Below are 8,087 nucleotides of genomic sequence, written 5' to 3' on the forward strand. Positions count from 1 at the left end.
AAGACACAGACGCAAGCGCTTAGAGTTTGCCAAACGTCATTTAAATTATGATTGGAAGAAGGTGCTCTGGTCAGATGAGACCAAAATTGAACATTTTGGTCAGATAAAGCATCGGCATGTTTGCCGTCGAAACAGAGATGCATTCAAGGAGAGGCACCTCATACACATGGTGAGATATGGTGGTGGGTCAGTGATGTTTTGGGGTTGTTTTAATTCCAGAGGTCCAGAGGCACTGGTTAAGATTGATGGCATAATGAATTCTACCAAGTATCAGGCAATTTTGGCTGACAATCTGGTTGCCTCTGCCAAAAGGCTGGGACTTGGCCGTATGTGGACTTTCCAACAAGACAATGACCCAAAACAAACCTCAAGATCCACACAGAAATGGTTCTGTGACAACAAAATCAATGTTCTGCCATGGCCATCTCAGTTGCCGGACCTCAATCCAATCAAAAACCTGTGGGCTGAGTTGAAGAGGGCAGTTGATAAGCGCAAACCAAGAATGTGAAGGATCTTGAAAGGATCTGCATAGAGGGATGGTCCAAAATCCCTCAAAATGTGTTCCTTAACCTTGTCCAACATTACAGGAAAAGACCATGCTGTTATCCTTGCCAGAGGTGGTGGCACTAAGTACTAAATGAGGAGTGCCAATAATTATGAAACCTTGATTTTGGTGAAATGTATTTTGTATTAAATAATTGTATGATTTTGGTGGGTTCCATTGAAACAATAAAGTACAGTATTTCTCACATGTTGCTATTTTGAGTTTCTAAAGTTCTATATTTGAACATGCTATACTTCTATATTCATACACATGTATTCTGAATTCAGACTGCTATAATACAGCACTCGTGTTGGTTGCATTGCTTGATTGTTTAGCTCTTATTTAGGATTTAGTTCTAGCACAGTTTTGAAGTTTTTAGTTGAGTTTTCTGTAAAGAAATACTTTCTAGCTTACTGGTCTCCTGGGGATAACTTGGAGCTAATATGAATGACTCTACATCCATCCAAGGGTCTTCTTGGGTCGATTGTTACCTTGATGAGCAGGTAAGTGTGCCATTAATTATACAATAGCTCTCATGTGTATATGCATCTGTTTTGATGTTCTCTTTTAGTATTTAATACATTTTGGGCTAACCACATCCATTATAAATCTGTGATATCCTGAACAAAATGACATTGTCATGGCCATAAAATAAAATGTCCTGTGTGATTCCACTGCTAATATTAAACTCCCACTGTGTGTACAGATGCTGAAGGTGAAGGGTCGCCAGAGACTCCATGAGATCGAGCAGGAAGTTCATAGAGAGCTGAGTGTGACACCAAGCCAATGTCACCAGCCTCTAGTAGAGGTATACTCATACTTTTCCATTCCCTAAACTATAGTACACCATTGCTATATAGTTCACCATTGCTACCACCCACATAGACTGTTTATTTACCTGTTATTGCACCTTTAGTTCACAAAGTACAGTATGAACACAAGAGTATGTTCATACTGTACATCACACAACAGTATGAACTAATGTCTTCTTCCTCTCTTCCATCTGAAGGTAACCATGGAGGGGCAGCAGCTCCTGACTGACAAGGCCAAGCCATCGATTCCTTCCCATGAGCCTCTTGGTTCTGCAGTTCTGATCAGTGGCGACACAGCAGATATGCTCTCAGAGAAACAGGCCCAACCTGAGATCAGGTCAGCTGAGATGCTCCTGGTGGAGTTCCTCAGCCAGACTCAGGTGGAGATTCCACAAGAGGTCAGGGAGGTCATGGACAGCCTGCTGGCAGATGGAGAAGCCCAGGAGAAGAAGGCTGAAGTCCTCGTTGCAAACCTGATCCTCTATCCTCCCTCATCCTCAGAATTTTGTCATGAAGGTCCTTGAGAGCCAGGTAGACAAGGTAAGACTGGATCCTTTATTTGTGCATTTTTGTTAAATACTACACTCTTAAAAAAAAGGGATCCAAAAGGGTTCTTTGGCTGTCCCCATAAGAGTACCCTTTTTGGTTCCAGGTAGAACCTTTTTCGTTTCCATATAGAATCCTCTGTAGAACGGGTTCTACCTGCAACCAAAAAGGGTTCTTCAAAGGGTTCTCTATGGGGACAGCAGAAGAACCCTTTAAGGTTCTAGATAGCACCTTTTTTTCTAAGTGTAGTACTATACCTGTACATGTAATAAGAAATACACTACAAGACGTGATAGATAGTAAAGACATTACAATGCCTCTCTTTCTATTCTATGTGAAGGAGAATACGGTTGAGGCCCTTGACCTTAGCACATGTCCCATACTCCAAACGGCCCTCACAGAGACCACAATGAAGACTGCATACAAGATCATGCTGAAGCAGATTGTGGTACTTGGTTCCACCGTCAAGCATATCATCACCCAGGTGCTTCTTCAAGTAGATCCCCAAGCCTTTCAGGGCGGAGTCTATTTGGAGACACTTGTTATCATCAACGACACCCAAGCTCTTCTGTGGTCTATTCCCTGGGTCGAGGTCACTGAGGAGGAGGAGCTGTCTAACGGTCAGCAGTGCATTGACGCTTATGAGGTGGCTAAGGCTGTCATCAACAACCTGGAGCAGGTGCTAAGCCCAAAACCTGTGCTGGCGAGAGCACTAGGAATCGGGTCACACATCTTGACAAGGTGCATTGTTCATCTCGTAGGTCTATGCATTGCTAAGACAGTGCCTGTTATTTATGCTGCCAACGAAGAGGAGAGACGTATTAATCAGAATATGGTGAACATTTTCTACCTGCTAGATTTATCATTAGTGGAGAACTATTCAGTGACTTCGTAGTGAAGTTTATTCTAAAACTATATCCAATGAACGGACACGGTACTAAACAGCTTGACCAACAGGCTCTGCTCTTACTGGTCGTTAAAATGGCCTCAGTTGCTTTTAACACCTTGAGGAAAATTCCAGGTATGTCTGTGGATGAAAAGCTGTGCCCCCCCTTATGCAACATGAGACAGACAGTGTTACATCAGTTTGGCACGACAATCAAAATAAAAAAACTGGTTGCCATGAAAGGCACGGTGATCATCTCCACCATCCCCAGCGCTATCTGTGAGGGGATCCTGATGGTGTACAAGGGCATCAGTGACATCTATCTGCTTCAAGTCCTCAGCCCACAGTGTCCAATAGCTAGGAGCTGCGAATAGGCTATGGAGAGCAAGCTCTTTGCAGTAGCCCTACCCGAGGACCTTAGGAAGACCATCTACAATCACTAGGGGTCCCGGGTTGGGAAACTGGCGCTGTTCCAGAAGGCTTTCCCCCTGAATGACCACATCAAGTTAGAATACATCCATCGTGTTTCTCTGTCTCGTTCCTCCAACAGAGATGTAGTCTGGATCAACCCCAAATACTTTGTTGCGGACGACGATGAAGAGGTTGTAACATCAAGCAACACAATGCCTGATAATCCTCTTGCTCTCGACATCAGTCAGGCTGCCTTTTTGAAGCAGTTCCCACAGACTGATGTTTTCGAGTCAACCACAAAGGACTGTGGAAAGCCTGTGCAAGACCAGGCTCAGAAGGAGACAGAGAGGAACAAACCAAAGGTGACAAACCTTGATATTGTTCCTGTTATTCTTGTCAGGAAAGTATTTGACTCTGTCTTCCCAGATTCATGTACAATTAAGCAGCAATACGGTTCATGGGAAGACGTCCCACTTTGCAGTGATATGGTAGAGCACATACATATCCAGGTTCAGAAAGAGGCGTTGAAATACCAAAACCAAAGACTGTTCTTACGCACTCTGAAGAAGCTCAACGATGAGCCAGACAAGATGGGCAAATCCTTAGAAGACATCTCACTCTCTATCAGGAGCAAGTACTTCAGGACTTTCCATGAGTGGCCATTGGTTAAAGCCCAGCTATACCCAGACATACGGTCTCTGCTGGTCTGCGATATCATGGTTCGAGAGGTCATGGCTCACCTGAGGCCTACCTTGACCTTCGCCAAGGACACCAAGAAGGGTGATGACCAGCCATACTGCATCAACATCCCGATCAAGAGAGAGACTAGCACCCCGGATGATACAGGTAGAACACTGTTACTGTTGGTGTGGTACATTCAGAATCAGGCCTAGTCTCTTGTAAATTAATTGTATTCCACAATGTTCTTTCATTCACAATTTCACGACAATATCCAATGTAGAGTAAACAGCTACATGTAACAGTCAGCTAACCAGTTGGAGAAGAACAACTTGAACTCTTCACTTCCGTTCAAATGTCCTATCTTGTCACATTTCCATGTCCCCTAGACAAGACCAAGCTGGAGCTTTGCTTTGAGAAAGCCAGCGCTGACAGAATGAAGATTACTCCTCACCCCACTTGAGAAGGTAAGCTACACTATATTCTGTGTTGTCTCATTGATAATATCAGTCAATTTGAATGTTGTCTGTCCTGTGCTGAGCTGCAGCTTCAGCATTGAACGGTTGCAGATGGTGATGGCTTCCTGAGGTTTTTTTTCCACCACAGGAGGCTTCTGAGGGGAGGGGGGCTAATAATAATGTCTGGATTGGAGTAACTGGAATGGCATCAAACACATGGAAACCATGTGTTTGATGTGTTCGATACCATTCCATTGATGCCATTCCAGCCATTCCAGCCATTACTATGAGCCCGTCCTCCTCAATTAAGTTTCCTGTAATTTCGAGGAGAGGAGCACCTCCAGTAGGCCAGGAGTACCAGAAGGCCCAGCATGAGGAGGGAGGTGATGGAGAGGACCACATAGAGAAGTGCGCGAGAGAGAGGGAGACTCGGTCGGTAGCGATCCAGCTGTGTGTCCCTTGGTTCGACAGAGAAAGCAGTGCAGCCAGGGGTAAGGGTAAGGGTGGGGGGAAGGTGTCGTGTGCTATAAGCAGGGCACAACAGGATCCAGGCCAGGGAACCGCCCAATGACGGTGGAGCTAAAAGTCCAAGGGCAATCTCCTCTTGGGGGGATTTGAGGTAGCTAGTGTTGGCTTTATTGGAGAGAATAGAGGCAGGGAGGGAGGGGACAATGGTTATCCCCATTTGTCAGTCAACATCAGTGTGATGATGGTAGCTGTATCGAGAGTCTAGACTAGTAGCCACGTGGAAATTACTTGGGCAGGATAATTGAATATCTTACAATACAGATGGTAAGATTAAATATAGAATACACAGCTGCTGCTGGACCATTGAGTTTGCTGTTGTTTTGTTTTATTGTCACATACACCAGATAGGTGCAGTGAGATGTGTTGTTTTACAGGGTCAGCCATAGTAGTACGGCACCCCTGGAGCAAATGAGGATTAAGTGCCTTCCTCAAGGGCACATCAAAAGATTTTTCACCTTGTCAGCTCGGATATTCGAACCAGCGATATTTTGGTTACTGGCCCAACACTCTAACCGCTAGGCCCCTCAAACTCAACTCTGGACCTCGAAGGCAATTCCACTGCTCTTTTCATTGTTACTTTCTAATCAGGGACTGATTGAGATCTGGGACAACAGGTGGGTAGGGTAAGAGTTGATCTTGTGGGTTAAGAGTTGAATACCCCTGTGTTAGGCTATCTGCCGTGTATGTGTGTGTGTGTGCGTGGTGTGTGTGGTGTGTGTGTGTGTGTGTGTGTGTGTGTGTGTGTGTGTGTGTGTGTGTGTGTGTGTGTGTGTGTGTGTGTGTGTGTGTGTGTGTGTGTGTGTGTGTGTGTGTGTGTGTGTGTGTGTGTGCAATGCAGGTTTTACATGTACTTTCAGGAATAGCCTGCTGGAGCATGACAAACATTTGCTGGATAGAGAGATGAGGAGTTAATATACACTAGAGCAGATCTAAAAGAGACATGGGATGAGATTAAAATAATGACATGGCACAAACCTTTGAGATGAGTGAACCATGGTCTGGTATGGTGGGATGCTTGTTGTTATTGATGGCAGCTCTTCAAATCAAATCAAATTTATTTTTATATAGCCCTTCGTACATCAGCTGATATTCTCAAAGTGCTGTACAGAAACCCAGCCTAAAACCCCAAACAGCAAGCAAAGCATGTGAAAGAAGCACAGTGGCTAGGAAAAACTCCCTAGGAAAAACTCCCTAGAAAGGCCAAAAACCTAGGAAGAAACCTAGAGAGGAACCAGGCTATGAGGGGTGGCCAGTCCTCTTCTGGCTGTGCAGGGTGGATATTATAACAGAACATGGTCAAGATGTTAAAATGTTCATAAATGACCAGCATGGTCAAATAATAATAATCATAGTAGTTGTCGAGGGTGCAACAAGCACGTCCGGTGAACAGGTCAGGGTTCCATAGCCGCAGGCAGAACAGTTGAAACTGGAGCAGCAGCACGGCCAGGTGGACTGGGGACAGCAAGGAGTCATCATACCAGGTAGTCCTGAGGCATGGTCCTAGGGCTCAGGTCCTCCGAGAGAAAGACAGAAAGAGAGAAAGAGAGAATTAGAGAGAGCATATTTAAATTCACACAGGACACCGGATAAGACAAGAGAAATACTCCAGATGTAACAGACTGACCCTAGCCCCCCGACACATAAACTACTGCAGCATAAATACTGGAGGCTGAGGCAGGAGGGATCAGAAGACACTGTGGCCCCATCCGATGATACCCCCGGACAGGGCCAAACAGGCAGGATATAACCCCACCCACTTTGCCAAAGCACAGCCCCCACACCACTAGAGGGATGTCTCCAACCACCAACTTACCGTCCTAAGACAAGGCCGAGTATAGCCCACAACAATCTCCGCCATGGCACAACCCAAGGGGGGGCGCCAACCCAGACAGGAAGACCACGTCAGTGACTCAACCCACTCAAGTGACGCACCCCTCCCATGGACGGCATGGAAGAACACCAGTAAGCCAGTGACTCAGCCCCTGTAAAAGGGTTAGAGGCAGAGAATCCCAGTGGAAAGAGGGGAACCGGCAAGGCAGAGACAGCAAGGGCGGTTCGTTGCTCCAGCCTTTCCGTTCACCTTCACACTCCTGGGCCAGACTATACTTAATCATAGGACCTACTGAAGAGATAAGTCTTCAGTAAAGACTTAAAGGTTGAGACTGAGTCTGCATCTCTCACATTGGTAGGCAGACCATTCCATAAAAATGGAGCTCTATAGGAGAAAGCCCTACCTCCAGCCGTTTGCTTAGAAATTCTAGGGACAATTAGGAGGCCTGCGTCTTGTGACCGTAGCGTACGTGTAGGTATGTACGGCAGGACCAAATCGGAAAGATAGGTAGGAGCAAGCCCATGTAATGCTTTGTAGGTTAGCAGTAAAACCTTGAAATCAGCCCTTGCCTTAACAGGAAGCCAGTGTAGGGAGGCTAGCACTGGAGTAATATGATCACATTTTTTGGTTCTAGTCAGGATTCTAGCAGCCGTATTTAGCACTAACTGAAGTTTATTTAGTGCTTTATCCGGGTAGCCGGAAAGTAGAGCATTGCAGTAGTCCAGCCTAGAAGTAACAAAAGCATGGATTAATTTTTCTGCGTCATTTTTGGACAGAAAATTTCTGATTTTTGCAATGTTACGTAGATGGAAAAAAGCTGTCCTTGAAACAGTCTTGATATGTTCTTCAAAAGAGAGATCAGGGTCCAGAGTAACGCCAAGGTCCTTCACAGTTTTATTTGAGACGACTGTACAACCATCCAGATTAATTGTCAGATTCAACAGAAGATCTCTTTGTTTCTTGGGACCTAGAACAAGCATCTCTGTTTTGTCCGAGTTTAAAAGTAGAAAGTTTGCAGCCATCCACTTCTTTATGTCTGAAACACAGGCTTCTAGCGAGGGCAATTTTGGGGCTTCACCATGTTTCATTGAAATGTACAGCTGTGTGTCGTCCGCATAGCAGTGAAATTTAACATTATGTTTTCGAATGACATCCCCAAGAGGTAAAATATATAGTGAAAACAATAGTGGTCCTAAAACGGAACCTTGAGGAACACCGAAATTTACAATTGATTTGTCAGAGGACAAACCATTCACAGAGACAAACTGATATCTTTCCGACAGATAAGATCTAAACCAGGCCAGAACTTGTCCATGTAGACCAATTTTTTATTTATTTATTTATTTATTTCACCTTTATTTAACCAGGTAGGCAAGTTGAGAACAAGTTCTCA

The sequence above is a fragment of the Salmo salar genome, chromosome 12, assembly GCF_965601325.2.
Source record: "Salmo salar chromosome 12, fSalSal1, whole genome shotgun sequence".
Lineage (NCBI taxonomy): Eukaryota > Metazoa > Chordata > Actinopteri > Salmoniformes > Salmonidae > Salmo > Salmo salar.